This window comes from Eurosta solidaginis, chromosome 4, assembly GCF_040869045.1.
Source record: "Eurosta solidaginis isolate ZX-2024a chromosome 4, ASM4086904v1, whole genome shotgun sequence".
NCBI classification, from domain to species: domain Eukaryota; kingdom Metazoa; phylum Arthropoda; class Insecta; order Diptera; family Tephritidae; genus Eurosta; species Eurosta solidaginis.
Genome location: NC_090322.1, coordinates 64,357,390 through 64,376,209, shown reverse-complemented (window position 1 = coordinate 64,376,209; position 18,820 = coordinate 64,357,390). Strand labels below are relative to the sequence as shown.

The 18,820-nt window shown below is 35.4% G+C and overlaps 1 pseudogene; it reads left to right on the top strand.

Annotated features, from left to right (window-relative positions):
* The first annotated feature begins 4,767 nt into the window (after positions 1–4,767).
* LOC137248528 (tRNA-dihydrouridine(20a/20b) synthase [NAD(P)+]-like) lies at positions 4,768–17,753 on the top strand (annotated as a pseudogene).
* Positions 17,754–18,820: the final 1,067 nt, after the last annotated feature.

The following is an 18,820-nucleotide window of genomic DNA, read 5'->3' as shown; positions in this document are numbered from 1 at the left end:
AAAAACTACAAACGATTTAAAGCGTATTTCAAAAAGAAAAAACTCCAAATTTACTTAAATGGCTTGGTTTCCGCGCAATGTATTATATTTTCGGAGTAACTATAAAAACTACAAAAAAATGAATTCCACTACAATCAATTTCATCGTTTGTAATTATAGGAAAAGTACTTTTAGTGCTTCCAAATTGCTGCGTTCTTGGTTTTTTTGAGATGCGTTAGCGATATCCCCGAAACCTGTGGACCAAAAAAAATGTTTTTTCGTTGAAAACGACAAACGATTTAAAACGTAGTTCAAAAAGAAAAAACCCAAATTTGCTTAAATTGCTACGTATGCCATTTATAAAACTCTGGTTTTTACCCTCTCGGTGTACTCCACGGTTGCGTGCGCATTTGCCAAATGTGCCAACCTTTCAACATTCGAGGCAAACTCCTGCAAAGTCTCATTCGCTCTTTGGTGACGGTTTTGCAACTCAATTTGGAATATCTGTTTTCTATGCTCGCTTCCATAACGTCTCTCGACAGCGCTCATCAATGTTTCGTAGTTGATCCGCTCGTACTCTGGGATGGTCTGTAAGATTTCCGCAGCTGGTCCTTTCAATGCCACGAACAGAGCTGCAACTTTATCTTCAGCATTCCAGTTGTTCACTGCTGACGTCTTCTCAAATTGGAGCTTGAATACCTGGAATGGAATAGAACCATCAAACGTTGGGGATTTTACCTTCAGAGTAGACGTTGAAGTGTTTGGACGGTTCAATTGTAACTCCTGAATCCGATCTTTCAAAGCATCCATCTCGGCCTCCACTTTATTTTGTCGTTCACTAGCAGCCTCCAGCTGCGATGACAATTTTGTTTTCTGTGCTCCAGCTTTGTTGAGATACGCTCTTCTTGTGCTTTGAGCTGTAATGTCATGCGTGCCTCTTGTTCTTTTAATTGTTCTGTAATTTGTGACGCCATGTGTGTTTTCTGTTCTTCCAATTGTGTTTCCATCTAGGATATTATACGGTTCTCCTGCGATTCCAATTGTGATGACATGTTGGTAGATATTTGTGATGACATTTCGGACATTTATGCCGATATTGCAGCCAATATCATGTTCCGGTCTGTTTTTGCCATTGTCTGCGGTGTTTCTTCCATTTTTGTTATTTCCTCGCCATCAAGATGAAAGTCATACTCTTCCACATCAATTCCTTCTGCTTCCATTGCCTCTCGTAGCCGTGCCTGAAGTTCGAGTTTAACGCCGCTTGTATTCAAACCACGGCTCTCCAACTCCTTCTTTAGTTGTTGAAACTTCAATTCACTGAACTTTTCCAAATGCTTGTTGTCCTCTGGAATTTATTCAACAATTCCTCTTCTGACACCAATTGTAACGAATTTGCTGCAAATCCTCTTATTTGCAATCCTCTGCTAAGTTCGAATCACTAAACTGTTGAATAAATAACTCCAATTTGTAATAATGCAAAATGGCCTTTATTAAAGTACTTCACAATAACACTCAAACTGTGCAACGAATAGCTTGCTTAATAACCAAACTGATTGATAGCTCAAATGAAACTCCACTATTCAAAATAATACTGCTCTTGCTCGCTAGATAGCGTCTTAGTCGAAACTGCTTGACAACTCAAATCAAACTGAATTACTTCTTACTCGCTTGCGCCGCTTTTATAGTTTACGCTGCATACATCTAGGCTCTTCTATTTCCAGAACTTACCAACTATTTCGTGGGTTTATAGTTCTCATATATTTTCTACTTGTTTCCAATTGTCTACTTTTCAGCGTCTCTCAGATGTATGTGAGTTTGTAGTTTACAGTCTCTCGCACACACATAGGCGTATAAGTAAATGCATCTGTGTGTGACATCTCTCGGTTGCCTTATATATGTGTATACATGATTTGATTATTGACGTAAATACCGCTTAGCATGGCGTTAGCATCGCCTTAGTGATGGTATAGCTTAGTGATGCTAATATCCGTGACAATATAATCATAATGGAAACTATACATTTTAAATTTAGAAAGTTCTAATACGGTAAAACCAATATGTATCGGTTTATTGTACAGAGTTGACACTTGTTTCAATTGAATCGCTATTAAATTATTAGAAAATTTGCTTAGACTATGGAAATTTGGTTTTGCTATTAAGGCCCTAGCACCTAATTTTTTCCTACCTCTTCCCCCAATTTAACATCTACTCTTTTATCTACATTTTTCCCATACACAGCATTATTCAATAATTTAAAGAAATTTCTCAAACTTATTTGCTGCTAATGTTCTATGATAATTATTTAAATCAATATATTTTTTTAGCCAATCTGATTGATTAAATTGTAGAATTCTATGAATTTTCTTTAAAACAAGTCCATGTTTGATACATTGTTGTAAATTTCTATAATGAATAATATGTTTAATTTTGTTTCTCAAATCACCAATCAACTTTGAGTTTTTTATTGAGCCAACTTTTTTATTTTCAAAACAAAATGGTAAATCATTATTAATATTGTGAGTGCTTATGGGATAATTTAAATCTACTTCTAATATATATCCGACTAAAGAATCTTCTGGTATGCCAAAAACGTCAAACTCTTCTACGTTTTCAATCCATTCAAAATTATTATGAGGGAGATATTGTGACATAGCATAACCATATAAATTATTAACATCTAAATAAATTATTATTTTTTATTTTTTTTTTTTTAATCACTTAAATATTTATTGTTAGCAACTGAACGCCGTTTGCAACATTGAACAATCCCGCCCCTAATACCCGACATTATAAAATTATGCATGTTTTCATCAGTAAACAATTCTAATTCTATTCTAGTTATTTTGAGCATTGCGTCCCAAGATAATCCTGGAGATGTATAATATTGACAAGGTTCTAGTCGATAAATTCCTTTCACACTTTTGTGTCACTGAGGAGTAGCACACCTACTTTTAGATATAATAATAAGTAATCTAATAAATTGGCACAATTAAATGTTGTCCAAACATTTTGTGCATGCTGATAATCATCGATACTACACGATTCATTTAATAATTTATTAAAGAAATGTGAACGATCAGGTAATAGTGTTTCATTGAGACGTTGGGGAAATAAGCCTTTGTTATTTCTAAATCATTATTACTTAAATTCTTAGCTAAACTGTCTAAGCTAGAAGGCATGAATCGAAATGAATCTAAAAACCTAAGTTCAATGGTATATTTATTATTAACATATATTCTCTTTGATATTGAAATATACAACTCTTTGCTTATTTATATCCCCCTCTACAGATGACAACTCTTTAATAAATAAATGACAATCATATTTATATAAATTATGGAAAAATATTGGAATTTGATATCTGATATTCTAAATTACATTTATTATGTGCTGGACCTCTATATTCACCAGTTAAATGGCAATAGTCTGCTACCCTATCATTTAATAAAAGTTCCATTCCACAAATATGGCAAAATATATCCTCGTTTTGACGCCTAAATTGGTTGGCAGTTAATGGATGCATTCTAACTATTTTACTCAAATATAGGTGGTAAATTTCTAAAACATCATCGAAAATACTTTAAAAAAAAATTTTTTGGAGCATCAACACCGCTATATATTTTTAAACGATTCAGTTGGTTATTATATGAGCACTTAATAAAATAACAATAGGTATAAGTAATATGTTATTGTACACGTTGAGTCCTACTAGAATTTTGAATATCTATTGGTTTTAGAATACATTCGAAATCTGCATATATAGTAAATGGTATAAAGAAATAAGGTTAATGTGATGTGATTTTTCTTCTTTTGTTAAATAATAGGGTCCTACTACCAAATTGTCTTCTATACCAAACACATTTACACTAATATATGGATTATATGATTCAAATATTTCAATGTCTTTTATTTGTAATGGGAAACTTAAATTTTCAAAATTGACTACATTATTATTAATTAAAGTTATAATGGAATCTTGGATATTTCTAATGTGATATGAAGAACACGTTAACCCACTTAAAGCAATATATATCATTGTTAACAATATTAATACACGCTTTTTTTATCTGCTATTACTTTTGGTAGTGGTATATATAATGAGCCTCTAATTGGTTGGTATTTATTTATTTTTACTTCTAGATGGATAATTTCACTTAGACTCCAACCACTATCTCGCTCTTGAAATGTTTTCATTTTTTCAATCAATTTACTAAACTTTTCCTTAATTATTTCACCAACATTATTGTTCTCCATAAATGCTTCAGTCATTAATGTTTGGTGCGACATTATAGCGAATTCTTCAATATTTTCTTTTATTTGAATATATTTACAAAATAACTCAAAGTTAAATTTGATGCTTTCATGCTTTTCTATAGATTTCTGTAAAAAAGCAGATAATTCGTTAAGATGTTTTTCAAAAAAATGTTCAACAATTAAATCATTGGGTTGATCGTTTTCCAAAACATATGTCTCAATACGATTATTAAACATAGCATTCATACATTTAACACTACTATTTACATTATGCATACAATTCTTTTTATGCATATTTGTTCTCAAGTGTGCTGCCCATACATTTTGTTTCACTTGCATTTTACATTGCTCGCAAAAAATGGGGGCTTTTTTTATAACTTGATGTTTCATTGTAATATGTATAACTAAACTCCTCTTCCGAGTATATATCTTTTCACAAGAACTACATGGATACATTTTTATTTTTTATTAATTGGTTTTTTCGAGCTTTTTTCCTTTGAAATTGCTTTTAAATCCTTAAGAGCTTGAATCATAATGTGGAATATGCCTACAATAAGCAACGGCGTTAAAGAAGTAACGATGTATAAGTATTAAAGTTTATTACTGTTTACTAGAAGTGATCCTGGTTAAACACGGCTGAAAATCCTTATAAATATTTATCCGTGAAATATAGATGTGCGCTGAGCAGCTTTAAACAATTTACTACATTTTTTACCGCAAAGATGTCCATTTTATATGCATTGAGACAAGTAGCCGTTATCTAAATGTACATATGAATATGGATGGGCGTGTCTGTGTCGGTATGTATTTTGCAGTTTGTTCCCGTATGCCGTCATGTTTACGGCTAAGCTCTGCTAAAGCTGCAGTCATTGGTGCCGTTTGTCTTATCGCTGTAGGCGTATCCCTAACGTAATCAGCTGTTTATCTTTACGACCGTAAACCAAAAACCAATTGTTTGGCTACGATACGGTTACGACCTTAGCGGCACCAATAATCGATTGCATTGATTCCCATAAGGTTGGTCGAATCAGCTGTTATAAAGTTACCAATACGGTTACCGTTGTTACCAATGTCTGCAGCTTAAAGGTAAAAAGCTCTAAGCTTTTTCTTATACATCAACCGGAAGCTCAGCCAGAAAACAAACCGGAAGAACGGATAATGAGTTGATAGGGTGAGTCATGTTCCGAGTTTTTTTTTATAAAATGCAAAAAGCTCAAAGCTTAAGAACGTATGCGCCTAAAAGTAGGCAACGAAATTGTTTGCGCTATATATATGTGTGTCGGTATGTATATACTTTTCCTTGCACCATTTTTTCCATACAAAATTGGTCCAGACCGCCATTTCCCTACTACTGGGGTTGATTCTGGATAGGTAAGAGTTTAACCTGTTACAGTATCCAGGTCGAAGTTGAGCTAGAGTGACTCGCGTTTCCCTAGGGATTGTGAGTTCCTCTTCTGCAATTTTAGGGTATTGTTCTTTGAGAACAGGATCCACCGTGAAATTCCTGGCGTATAGGTCGCCCACCAACCAAATAACCTCCGTTAATTTCTCAGCCTTATCTTCCTCCCTTTCCCCTCTCGAATATTCAAAGAGAAACAATATAAATGCTCGGTTTATATTTTTATTATGTTACGAAAATATTAAAAACATGCCTTATTTATATTAAAATTTTTATTTTAAACATAATCAAGTACCGCATCATAAGTAACCTCAGCACCATCACCACCACTGACATCTACCCCTTGTACACCGCAGCCTTCGGCCAAGCCTCCGTCGCCCAGGGGCGGATACAGGTCTCCAGATGAGGGGGCGATCATGGCCGAAAGCTCAAAATCCATTTTTGCCATGGAAGTCAGTAATATAAATTAATGATTAACTTCAGAACACCATTTTGACATAATTACAAATAAACGTATCGAATTTATCTTTAAGCACTCTAATTGAAAGAATTCGAACAAAAAACAATCAAGAAATGATTTTATACAGCTCAAAGGTAGAAGCTAGTTCTTTCTGATAAGAGAGTTTCACTTGTGGCTTTAACTAAGTGGAGTTATTTTGAATCTATATCTATTGCAGCTATCAAAAAAGGGAAAAAAGAGATGAATAATTTGACTTCAGACCCCATTCTTGGAAACGAATGAACTTTTGTTTACAACGAATGAACTTTTGTTTACAATTGAATGAACAGACAGCTGATTTCGAGCCCCATTCCTGGAAACGAATTGAGAGAGAATAAAAGTTTGGTATCAGGTCATCAGTGGCTCTGATATTGCATAAACGAAACGACATATTAGGTGTGTACCGGAACTTTTATAAAAAAAAATGAAGTTGGTTGGTGATATGAAGAATTTTTGTTTACAATTGAATGAACAGACAGCTGATTTCGAGCCCCATTCCTGGAAACGAATTGAAAGAGAATACAAGTTTCGTATCAGGTCATCAGTGGCTCTGATATTGCATAAATGAAACGACATATTAGGTGTGTTCCGGAACTTTTATAAAAAAAAATGAAGTTGGTTGGTGATATGAAGAATTTTTGTTTACAATTGAATGAACAGACAGCTGATTTCGAGCCCCATTCCTGGAAACGAATTGAGAGAGAATACAAGTTTCGTATCAGGTCATCAGTGGCTCTTATATTGCATAAATGAAACGACATAGTAGGTGTGTTCCGGAACTTTTATAAAAAAAAATGAAGTTGGTTGGTGATATGAAGAATTTTTGTTTACAATTGAATGAACAGACAGCTGATTTCGAGCCCCATTCCTGGAAACGAATTGAGAGAGAATAAAAGTTTCGTATCAGGTCATCAGTGGCTCTGATATTTCATAAATGAAACGACATATTAGGTGTGTACCGGAACTTTTATAAAAAAAAATGAAGTAGGTTGGTGATATGAAGAATTTTTGTTTACAATTGAATGAACAGACAGCTGATTTCGAGCCCCATTCCTGGAAACGAATTGAGAGAGAATACAAGTTTCGTATCAGGTCATCAGTGGCTCTGATATTGCATAAATGAAACGACATATTAGGTGTGTTCCGGAACCCCCCTGTATCCACCATTGCCGTCGCCTGTATCAGGCTCGTCTGCGATTGATCCTAAAAAGAAGAGAAATATTGTTAGTATTCACACGAAAGTCATGGAGAAATTTGAGGCGGTGTCAGTGGAAATAACTAATCGCATGAAAAAAAGTGAAGAAAACGAAACCAAATTTTTGAAAATTGAGGAAGAGAAGGCCAACTCATTGAAAGAAATAGCCCAAGACAATAAAGAACTCAAAAACGGCATATTGGCATTTTTAAATAAAAAAATTTAGTATCGTCGGTGAAACCGCAAATCGCACATACATTTCTGAATATTTCTGTCGTCAACATACAACGTAGAAAAATAATAAATAAAATATGTATGTACGTACTAAAATAATTGCATAGTCCTCTTCTTATTTGTTCAGCAAATGAATCATTGTCGCCCACTACAACATTAAACTCTGGTCTTTCATGACTTCTTCCTACCTCTTCGAACCTCTTCAGTCACAAGTCATTTATTTTAGCGTTTATTTCATTTAAGAATAAATGATTTTTCATACAAAATTTGACAGATCGTTTACGCACTAGATAAATTTATACGTTTACACACTTTATAAGGCATTTATACGGTTACATGAGTCCCCCTAATATCAAAAAAGTAGTTTTTTGATGATATTGTGTATATTTTCTGTAAAAATATATAAGGTAAAATTACATAGTTCATTGTGACACTATTTTTTTTAGATATATCCTCAGTATTTTGTCAGTGGGTGGTGTTTAGTGTTTGTGTCTTGTAGGCTACATTATGTGAAAAGAGGAAATATCTAGCATGAAAACCGTGACTGCGTTACTTATTATTATTTTTAGGATGTCTCGTCGACTACGATCTCTCACTGACAGCGAGATCGCATGCGACCTTCATAATATTTACGCAAGTGAAGATGGCCTCGACTTTGATGATGATAGTTTGACTGACCCTGATTCCGACCCAGATTTGATCTCAGCTTTCGGAGAGCTGAATGAAGACTCTTTTGAAGGCGAATTCGATGTGGATGAATTAGTAGAGTACGTGAACGATGACAACCGTAACTTCATCCATGAAGAAGCGGTAGAGGTCGCCCCATTTCGGTCAGAGATCATAAGTACTTCAGTTCCTTCATCAAAGCGACAAAAAACTGAAAAGCTACCGTTACTTTGGAATAAAATGAGTTTAGAGCTGAGCTCAAAGCAGCTGTCGTTTTCTGGAAACGATTCATTGACATCTGATATCTTGGAGCTTGAGACTCCCATTCAGTTTTTTCTTTACTTATTTCGACCAGAACTTATAAAAAAATTTTTGGATGAGACAACCCTCTATTTGGCACAGAAAGATCTAAACAATAATTTTATGCCCCTATTACCGTTTACAACTCAACTTTGTTGCGTTGTAATTAAAACAACTCAACTTTAAGACAACTCAACTCCCGTTTGGTATTACGAGTTACAACTTATTTCAGTTGAAGTTGAATTGAGTTGCCAACTTCAGAAAGTGATGATTTGACAGATAACTGAACAGCTGATCAATTTGTGGCGGAAATTTAAGCATTTGCAAAAGTGATTTTGTTAAAAATAGGATTCCCAGGAGTAGTAATTAGTATCAATGGGACTCATGTTCGCATTATTTTACCTATTTTGGCTGCATCCGAACTGCGGCCAGCCTCGTCCAACTTCGGAATGTCGCTCCATAGAGTCAAAAAATTATTCAATGTAATCCTTCGTTTAAACGTTGTTTTTTCCATACAAAATTGTTGTTTATTGTTTTATTAAAAAAGGTTTAACTACCGGCTTTCAATTTTTTGTTTTTATTAGGTAACGTTTTATGAGACCGTGCACCTTTTAACTCTTATCAAAGGTGGTACTAAAAGACGTGCTTCGATCTTCGTTTTTAGGATTCGAAAGCGGAAATTAAAAATTTTATTTCTGTCGAAAGATATTGCCCGCGATTTGTAAAAATAACCCTGGGTGAATCCAACGCCTTTCTGCATTAGTGTGTACAAAAAATCTGGCAAAATACAACAAAATTTGAACCGAAATGATATGACAGAAATAAAATTTAAAATTTTTGTTTTCGGATTTTTAAATCTGAGGTCGAAACGTGTCTTTTGATACCAACTTTGAAAATGTTTGTTAAAAATTAGGTGGTGAACCATCTTCTAAAACTTAACATTTTTTCAAAACAACTGCAAAATTGTATGAGACAACGAAATTTCAACCCAATAAGAGTTGAGTTGTAAACGGTAATAGGGGCATTAACCACCGGCTTTCAATTTTTTGTTTTTATTCGGCAACGTTTTATGAGACCGTGCACCATCTAGCTCTTATCAAATGTGGTATCAAAAGATGTGTTTCGATCTCCGTTTTTAGGATTCGAAAGCGGAAATTAAAAATTTTATTTCTGTCGAAAAATATTTACAAAAACCCACAAAATGGCCCGAGAGTGTCCGGAATATGAGGCCCGTTCCACAGTTTTTTTGCACAGAATATCTTTCTGCATTGGCGGCGTTTGGCCGTGATTTGTAAAAATAACCCTGGGTAGGTCCAACGCCTTTCTGCATTAGTGTGCACAAAAAATTTGGCAAAATACAACAAGCACATGAAATTAGATTTTATTAGAAATTAAATTTTTAATTTTTGTTTTTGAAATCGGAGGTCGAAGCGTGTCTTTTGATACCAACTTTGAAAATTTTTGTTAAAAATTAGGTGGTGAACCGTCTTGTAAAACGTTACATTTTTTCAAAACAACTGCAAAATTGTATGAGACAACTGCTGGTAATCAGTTGTAAGATTTTGACATCTTTGACAACTACACTAACACAAGGTTGTATACGGTAATGCCACAAAAAGTTGTTAGACTAGACAACTCAACCGACATTTTGTTTTGGCAGGTTGAGTTGTAAACTGTAATACCAAATTGCGAAATTTCAACCCAACCAGAGTTGAGTTGTAAACGGTAATAGGGGCATTAGAGTATCTGAGATAGAAATATGACAGTTTATTGGTGTCGTATATCGTATGTCAATGGTTCAACTACCCAGGGTAACCAACCATTGGAGTTCCATCCTAGGCACAACTTTTAATTCCACAGGTTATGCCTTGTAAAAAATTTGAAAAGATACCGCAAAATCTTCATTTCAATGACAATAGCAAATGTCTTTCAAGGAGTCACCCTGATGTAGACAGAATCTTTAAAATACGTCCCATTGCGGACTCCTTGAACGAAGCATACGCGAAAGTTCCAATAGAAAGAAATTTCCACCTATCCTAATCGCTAATAACTTTTCTGATAATTTTCTTTCCACTGTTTCTCATTGTTGCCTGTCGGCTACACTTCCCTTTTTACAATAGTATCCATACGAAATAAATAATTTAGAAATAAAGAGATTAAAAGCCGACTTTTTATTCACGAATCTATCCGATTTAATTGAAATAAAATTATTTCGAGGTGATGGGTTATAGAGGGTTAAAAAGTTTTTGCGTTTAAGTTAGCGCCGTGGAAAAAGAGTATGGCTTCATAAAAGAGCTGGAAAATCGGAACGAAGAGTGTCCAATGATGCATATTGGCATATTTACACCACCTATTTCCTTTTTACTTGCGGCCAGTAGTTCATTATATTCCATTACTTTCTTCATTAAAGATACATTATACGTAAATCTGTGAATCACTGCACCCATTTCTGGAGTAGGTGGTAATTTTTTAATAAATTGCGCTGACATAGCTTCATAAACTTCCTAACAGAACTCCCATAAGATTGTGCATATCGTCGATATTCCAACACCGAAAAGTTCTGATACCACTCTTTATTCTCCAGCTGATCCCAGAGTAAATAAAGCAATAGCAACCCGTTTTGAAAGTGGTATCGCAGTTCGCTTTGTGTCCGACTTCTGCAAATTTTTTAGGAAACTGCAGAGGGTTTCAAAACTGTTACGATGCATGCGAAAGTGTGTCTTGAAAAAAGTGTCGTCGTTGCAATCGCAAGTGACTTCCCATAAAGATGAGGGCCGGCCCTAAAATAAAAGGAATTACCTATAACTAGACAGTGTGTTATAAATTATAAATTGACTTACCAATTTCCAGAGAGATCGCCGAGAGGATTTCGTTGCCATTAACCCGTAAAGGTACATCTGCTGTCGTCTCAGATGCTGCAAAATTGAAAAATTCTTTTGCTTTAGTTTTTTTTGCAAACCAAAGGCGTTGTCGTAACTTGCTTGCATTGATTGTAAAGCTTGCATACTTGCAGTATATGCAAAGAATATTTATTTTAAATAATTATTTTCCTGCACTGCACGTGTTTCTTTTCTAAACGAATTAAATATTTTTGTTATTATTATTTTTTGACATTTTTTTCCTTCGTACTAATCGAGCAGCTTCTTCTGTGTGAAAGCAAAAAATTAACGATTTCGTTAGAAGGGGAAATGGGATCATTAAATTTCTGTGTGAAAACAGTATTATTCTCTTTAGTTTAATAGTTGCTGAGCATTTTGTGCAGCAGCATCGATTGTATACGTCGCTCGCAATAAGGACGAATGTTGTTAGCAAGCAACAAGCAAAGATCGTTTGTTAGTTTTTTTCAATGCGCATAAGCGAAAAATGTTTTATTTTGACCAACCCTTTTGCGCAAATACAATGGCGCATAATCATAGTCAAAATAAAATAGATTTTAAATTTAAATGCAGCTTTTTGACATTATTTTCTATGAGCTATCTGTCAAAAAAGCTGAAACTAAATTTAAAACCTATTTTTTTTTGACTATGATTATGGGCCAATGTATTTTATTGTATAAACCAGGCATGCTTAACCAACGAAACGATATCATTTCGTTACGATAAACAACGTTAATAAACGAAACGAAGTCATTTCGTTTCGTTTATTAACGTTAAGATCGTCAAATTAACGAAATGATTTCGTTTCGTTTTCTGCCATATCAAAACGAAATCAAATCGTTTATGTTGATTATTAATTTCAAACTATGCTGGCAAAGCTGATTGATGGCGGAGTCATTAAAGGTGAAAGCATTAGCCAAGCTGATTGCAACTTTTCTCATGAATTTTGACAGTACGAACATTTCTCAAAGTATTTTTGACATTACCACCAACGAATTACACAAACAAATTACATAGAGTTTGTGTGTGTATGTGCGCTCGTTGTTGCCACCTTACGGCTTCACCATTGCTATAGCATTGCCAGCACAATTCAAACATAAAGTATCACGTTTTTGTTAACGTTTTTAACGTTAACGAAAGCTTTTCGTTTCAGTTAAAAACGAGATACAATTTATTTTGATAATTTCTTTATCGATAATATTTCGAAGTGTTTCAACGGAAACGGTGGAAATTTTTTGATAAACGATTAGCTTAACGTTAAGGTGCATCCCTGGTATAAACCTTTTAATAACAAATGATCTTCCCTTGTTGCTTGCTAATAAGCGAATGAACTACGCAAAACCAAGGCGAATTCAGCACCAGGTGGTGTTATCCGAACAGCTGATTGCTTGCTCTTGATAATTTCCATTCAGCGCCTTGTACTTTAATATGTTAGTTAATCGAAATCAATTAAAATTTTCTTTTGGGTTGACATTCTTCTGCACAGTGAATTGGTTGAATTCGCTTTGCCACCACCTTGTATGGATTCGCCTTGCGCAAAACGATGCATCAAGTGATGTACGCGATCATCGCTCTCATCTGCATTTTTATTTTGCCGACGTCTCTGTAGATATATTTATAATGAGGCCTGGATTGAAGAGGTCTCCCGTTTGGGTATTTTCACTTCTGTCTGTAGTTATTGTAGCGGCATAAAATCTCCTCAAAGGTTTGGGGGAGTACTGACAAATTGGCCGCATGAATTGGTAAGATCATAAAACTTAGTGGGTTTCGAACCAAAACCTTTTGCATATCATGCATGCGCTTTGCATAATATATAACAAAGGCATTTAAATTGAATATTTGTGTTATTTACTTGAAGCGAAATTTACCCCATTTTGTAGCGTTTTCTTTTCTGAAATAAATTGTTGCCTAAGTAACACCCCTATTATGAACTCGTACGATATACGATAAACGCTTGCAATCTGTTCTACCGTATTATAAAATAAATTCTAGCGCGTGAAACCCGATCGTTAGCGTTTATCGTGGTATTGCCATGCGCTAACTATCGCATACGCTGTTCAATTTTCTACGCTACCTATCGTTGATAAATTTTTCCACGATACGTTGGGAACTATTTAAATAAAAGTAAATATACAATTATTACATAATCCAAAATAATCCAACTACAGGCTCATTCCCAACACTCTGTTGCAACACCCTGGGCAAGAAGCCTTAAAGTGGCACAAACCTTCAAAATGTTTGGGATGGATGACTTATTTTTACGGGCGCGCAAACTGCCTTCTATTTCTCTTAAGACATACTCTGACATCAATTTTGTTTAATTAACTTTTTTTACTTTTAGTATGTCAAGTACTTACAGTGTAGAGTTCATTTCAAGAAGATTGGAAGCATCTCTCAATTTTCTTCTTTCTGTGGAATCTATGCAAGTTTCGTCAATTTGTCCATTTGAGTTTATATAAAAGGTACCAGAGGTTGCAGAAAACATTTTATTATAACAGCTTTTAAAAACGTTTGCCACTTTTACGTACAAGACAAATGAATTATTAGTATTTACGTTTTGTTATCTGTTTCGTATATTTCACAAAAAATTTGTAAACAAAACTCTGCTGTCATTCACAATAGTACATCTATCGGGCGTGTGGAAATCGCAATATGAAAGCTGATTTTTTACGATACGCTAGGAAGCGTTTATCGTCTATCGTATGAAAATTCATAATAGGGGTGTAAATTGTGAGCCTTAATATAGTTATTCCTACCCCAGAAAATATTCAACATTTAAAGTGCATATAAAGAACATAAATGGCTACCCTGTGTATTAGCTGGTTTTCACAAACGCGCTGTCAATAATAATAAAAATTCATTAGCAATTATTTCCTTCATTTCAATTTTCTTCGGTAAAAATTTGTGCAGTTACGAAAATAAATTGTTACGATCAGCTAGTTTAGCAGAGTTGCACTGCCACACCGCCACTTTATGCAGGGTAAAAGTGTAGCGCTCATAGGTCCGACACATAAGCACTTTTTCATATAGGTGAGTTTAACACAAGCTTATGCATTAAGAGTAGATTACACGTATTTTTATGGAGAACGGTAGATTAAGCGACACTTGCGCCATCTGATATTGAAAAGTAGCCAACTCTCAAAATTTGTTGCCAACAAATCATAAGAAGAAGAATTTGACATTTGTGTACAAGTTGAGCGTCGAAATAAACATTGTGGATAAGTATTGTACAGAATGGAAATAAATGTAATTATCTGCGAATTTAACTGGCAATAATACGCACAAAGGCCAAATATAGATATTTTAAATGTTTTTAACACTAAAAAGAACACATGACATGGATTTACAAAGTCAGCAATGGTGCGATATAGCAAATTGGAATTCAGGCGGCGTCTTCGTCAACTTGGTGTGAAACTGGCATTGACACCAATGATCGTTGCTGATTCTTTTATAAATAATATAAAGGCATGTAATAATAAATTTACCGCAAGTTTAGAGGACATTTCTTGTATATAACAATTCACTGCGTGCGATGTGCATGAATTCTCCTATGCAGCCCAGTTAATATATCCATATGTTGATGGCATGGATTTGAATTGTGGCTCTCCGCAAACATGGGATCTCTCTCTAAAGCAAGCATACATATGGCTGTGGTCTGTTGAGACTTCCAGAACTGTTGAAAGATATTGTACAAAGTACAATGCGTGTGCTATCGGTAAAATTACGCTGATTAAATGGCAATGGAGAGCAATCAGTACCATCTACAGTGGAACTGGCACGTCAACTAGAAAAATGTGGTGCCACATATTTAACATTACCAGCCTGATTCTAATGTGGTAACAACTTTCTTCACCACGGCAACTTTCTTCATGTGGTAACTTTTGTACCCTTTTGGTATTCTGCCCACGAAAGTAGCCGGATAATTGTTTACCCACTAAAATAGGTGGTAACATCGATGTAACCACACAAAAGCTGTTGTTTAGAAAAAGGCAATACTGAAAAAAAAAGAATTGTGAGCGCAAATAAGTAAACATAATAGTAAAAAAGTGTTGCCTCTTGCTATATATATTTGTTTCCATGTACTTTCACAGTATATATTACAATATAGCTATGTAAAAACGTATGCATGTATGCACATATGTATATACACATCGTCCCGTTTATTCGTTAACATCGTATCTACGAGTGACACATTTTCGGTAAAGCCATGGCGGAACCATACACGGTGACAGCATGGTGACATACCTACAAACATAAATAAAAATTCCATGTACTTCGTTTTTGCAAATTCGATGGACAAATGTCAAAATCGTACTGCGCCGGAAGTTGATGTATCAAATTAAATAAAAAAAGTTTATATTCAGCTGTCCCATGCTGCCACCTTGTATCGTTCCGCCATGGGTAAAGCGAAGAAAACCAACTTTTAAATTTCACCACAGACACTGGTGAGTTTTTCGGCGATGACAGCGTTACCACTTTGGCCAGAATCGCGAATAAAACAACTGGTAACGATTTTTGGTTACATAATGTTCTGGGTACTATTTTACCGGTAACGCTAAGAATCGGGCCGTACATGGACGAAACATGTGGCAGAAGGTATCAGAACCTCTTAATATTAACGCTATGTCTGAAGTAAAGAAAACGATCAAAAAACCACTTCTTTTTAATGGAAATGTTCGCACCTGACAAGACGCTAAAAATTTGCATGCACAAACACAGGCTGATGGTGTAATGGCAGCACGAGGTTTACTCTCAAATCCTACACTTTTTAACGAACACTGCGTGAAAGCCGAAACATCGATGGAATGTGTGCAGCCACACGCATAGTACAGGTCTACAAGTTGGATATCATTGTCTACTATATAGTTTGGCAACTTAAATAGACGTTTTGTTGCGAATAGAGTGGAAGGCAGTGGACTAGGCAGTCGAATGTCATATAATGAAAGAATGGTGTTCGGAGTCTTTTCAAAGTTAAAAAAAAAATCATAAAAGCTTTAATAAAAATAAAACTATTGTTTTAATAACAACAAAAACGCCTTATATATTCTATATACATAAATTCGTAATGATTGTCTCACTTTAAAATTTGAGTTAAATAATCTAAAGTTTGTTTTTGAAACTGAGTCGAGAACTGTGCGTGTGAATGTGCGAATTTTCACCGATCAGCTGTTAGTTGCGCTACTTGGTAAAATTTACAATGTTGGATATGTACCAGCACGCACATACACAGCCACGCTCACCTGATAAAATGCTTGTTCTTCTGGTTTTTTTTTTTGTGGATGCTGTTTGGCACTGTTGTACTTCTTAGGTCAAAGAAAAGTGTAGTAGCTGCTAACGAAAACTGCGTAAAATTTTTATCGTAAAATTACAAAGAAATATCCTTATTTACTCTCAAACGAGCACTTAATTACATCTCTCTTTAAAATCCATATGTTTTGGACAATTTTAATTTACAAATTGTGATACTTTATTACCGGGGATGATTGCTAAAAAGAGACCAAAACCATCGGGGGAGGTATTAACAGACGCGTTTTTGCCTCGCTTCCAATAATTCGAATACCTTTTCGCCTTTGGACTATTGATAACAGGACAAAACGCGTCTTTTCATTTCTCTTTCCACGTTTTTGGACGGTTTATTACAGTCGACCTCGGTTTCAAACTGTTTTTCGCGGAGAACTTTTGAACGGGTAAAAAAACTTAGCACCCGTGTTTGTATTCTTAATACTGGAATAACTACGCGTCCTCAGATACCCCAATCGAAGACTTTTGTTTAATTTTCTGTAGGACCCATATAGGTGCACTACATTTTCATACTAAATTCGTTCAAAAATATTTACCATCACACCAACCCATATCTGATATTCCACTCCGTTTTTTGTTTCCCTGTGTCGCTTTCCATGACAGCAACCCCGGTAATTTTGACACTTCGTTCAGTGTCAAACGCATTTTCCACGCAGATTCCACTGAGTTCCACAATAGTTTGACACTGACCGAAGTGTCAAACAGCAGTGTGTTAGAAAGAGAAAGGAATTGTTTCCTTCTCATACATATCATACTTGTAAACCTGTACTATGGCCACACGTGCTGGCGATCACATACATATTCAATGTTTTCATCACCATCTTACATTTATGTGGAGCCGTCATATGAAAAGGAAGCTGAGCTTGGAGTTTATTTTATTTATTTATTTTACAATTTTACGAGCAAGCAACAAATATTTGGATTTTTTGTGGAACGTTATGGTTTAAAACCCCGCACAGAATCAAAAATGATTTTGAATTAGAAGGCAGCTTTTGCAGACTACTAGACTTATAATTATTTACTGAATTTGGTGAATAAAAATATGTATAAAAGAGGTGCTAAACTTATTTCAATAATGAATATCGATTAAAATGAAGATTTTTACAGAACCTGTTTTAAATTTAATTACTCACTATTAGGTTTGGTTTAGCTGATGGTGTCTATTGTGTTAAAAACGTTTGTTCTCCTAATCTGAAAATCCCCTTAAAAATTATGAACTATATTTTTGGCACTTAAGGAGTAGAAGGTTCAATGTGGTTGTTGTTGTTGTTGTAGCAGTGCTTCGCCCCATTCAACTGGCGCGACCGATCACAAATAGTCATCAATATCCTGCAGTTTCAACAGGAGTGGACCATAATGACAAGGGTGTTTAGAAGCGTTGGTTCCAAATTATAATTGAAGAGATTGTTGGTTTCATGTAGGTGAGGGTCTGTGAGTTCTCGGTATTTTTCTTTAAGAACTGGATGCGTCGGGAAATTCCTGGCATATATATCACTGAGGACCTCCTTGTGCTTTTGGCTGTGTTCTCAGGTGAGCTATTTCCTCATAATGCTGAAGCCCCTGGGCGGTGTTGGCTCATCAATTAGATGTCTGTTGTGATGCCCAGGTTTCTGGGTATTCAACAGGAACTGTTTTGTTAGCATCTCATTTCTCTCCCTCATGGGGGGGGGGGGGGGGGGGGGGGGGTATTCTCGCTTCATTATGTAGATGGTGTTCTGGGGACATAAGAAGACAGCCTGTGGCGGTTCTGAGGGCAGGCAGGCCTGTAGCTTCTTCCCGTGAGTAGTCTTTAGGCTTGGTGACCATATCGGGGCCCCGTAACATGCAATCGGCTGGCCAATTGCTTTGTAAGTGGTAATGAGCGTTTCTTTGTCTTTTCCCCAAGTACTGCCAGCAAGAGATTTGAGGATTTTATTACGGCCCTGGATTTTAGGTAAAATTGCGGCTGCATGCTCACCAAAATGTAGACCTTGATCAAACGTCGCACCAAAGATTTTGGGGATTAAGACAGTCGATAGCGTAGTGCCATTGACGTGGATGTTCAAAATGGTCCACATTTTCGACGTCCATGTTGCAAATAAGGTCGCCGATGATTTAGTCGTGATAATGTAAGGTTT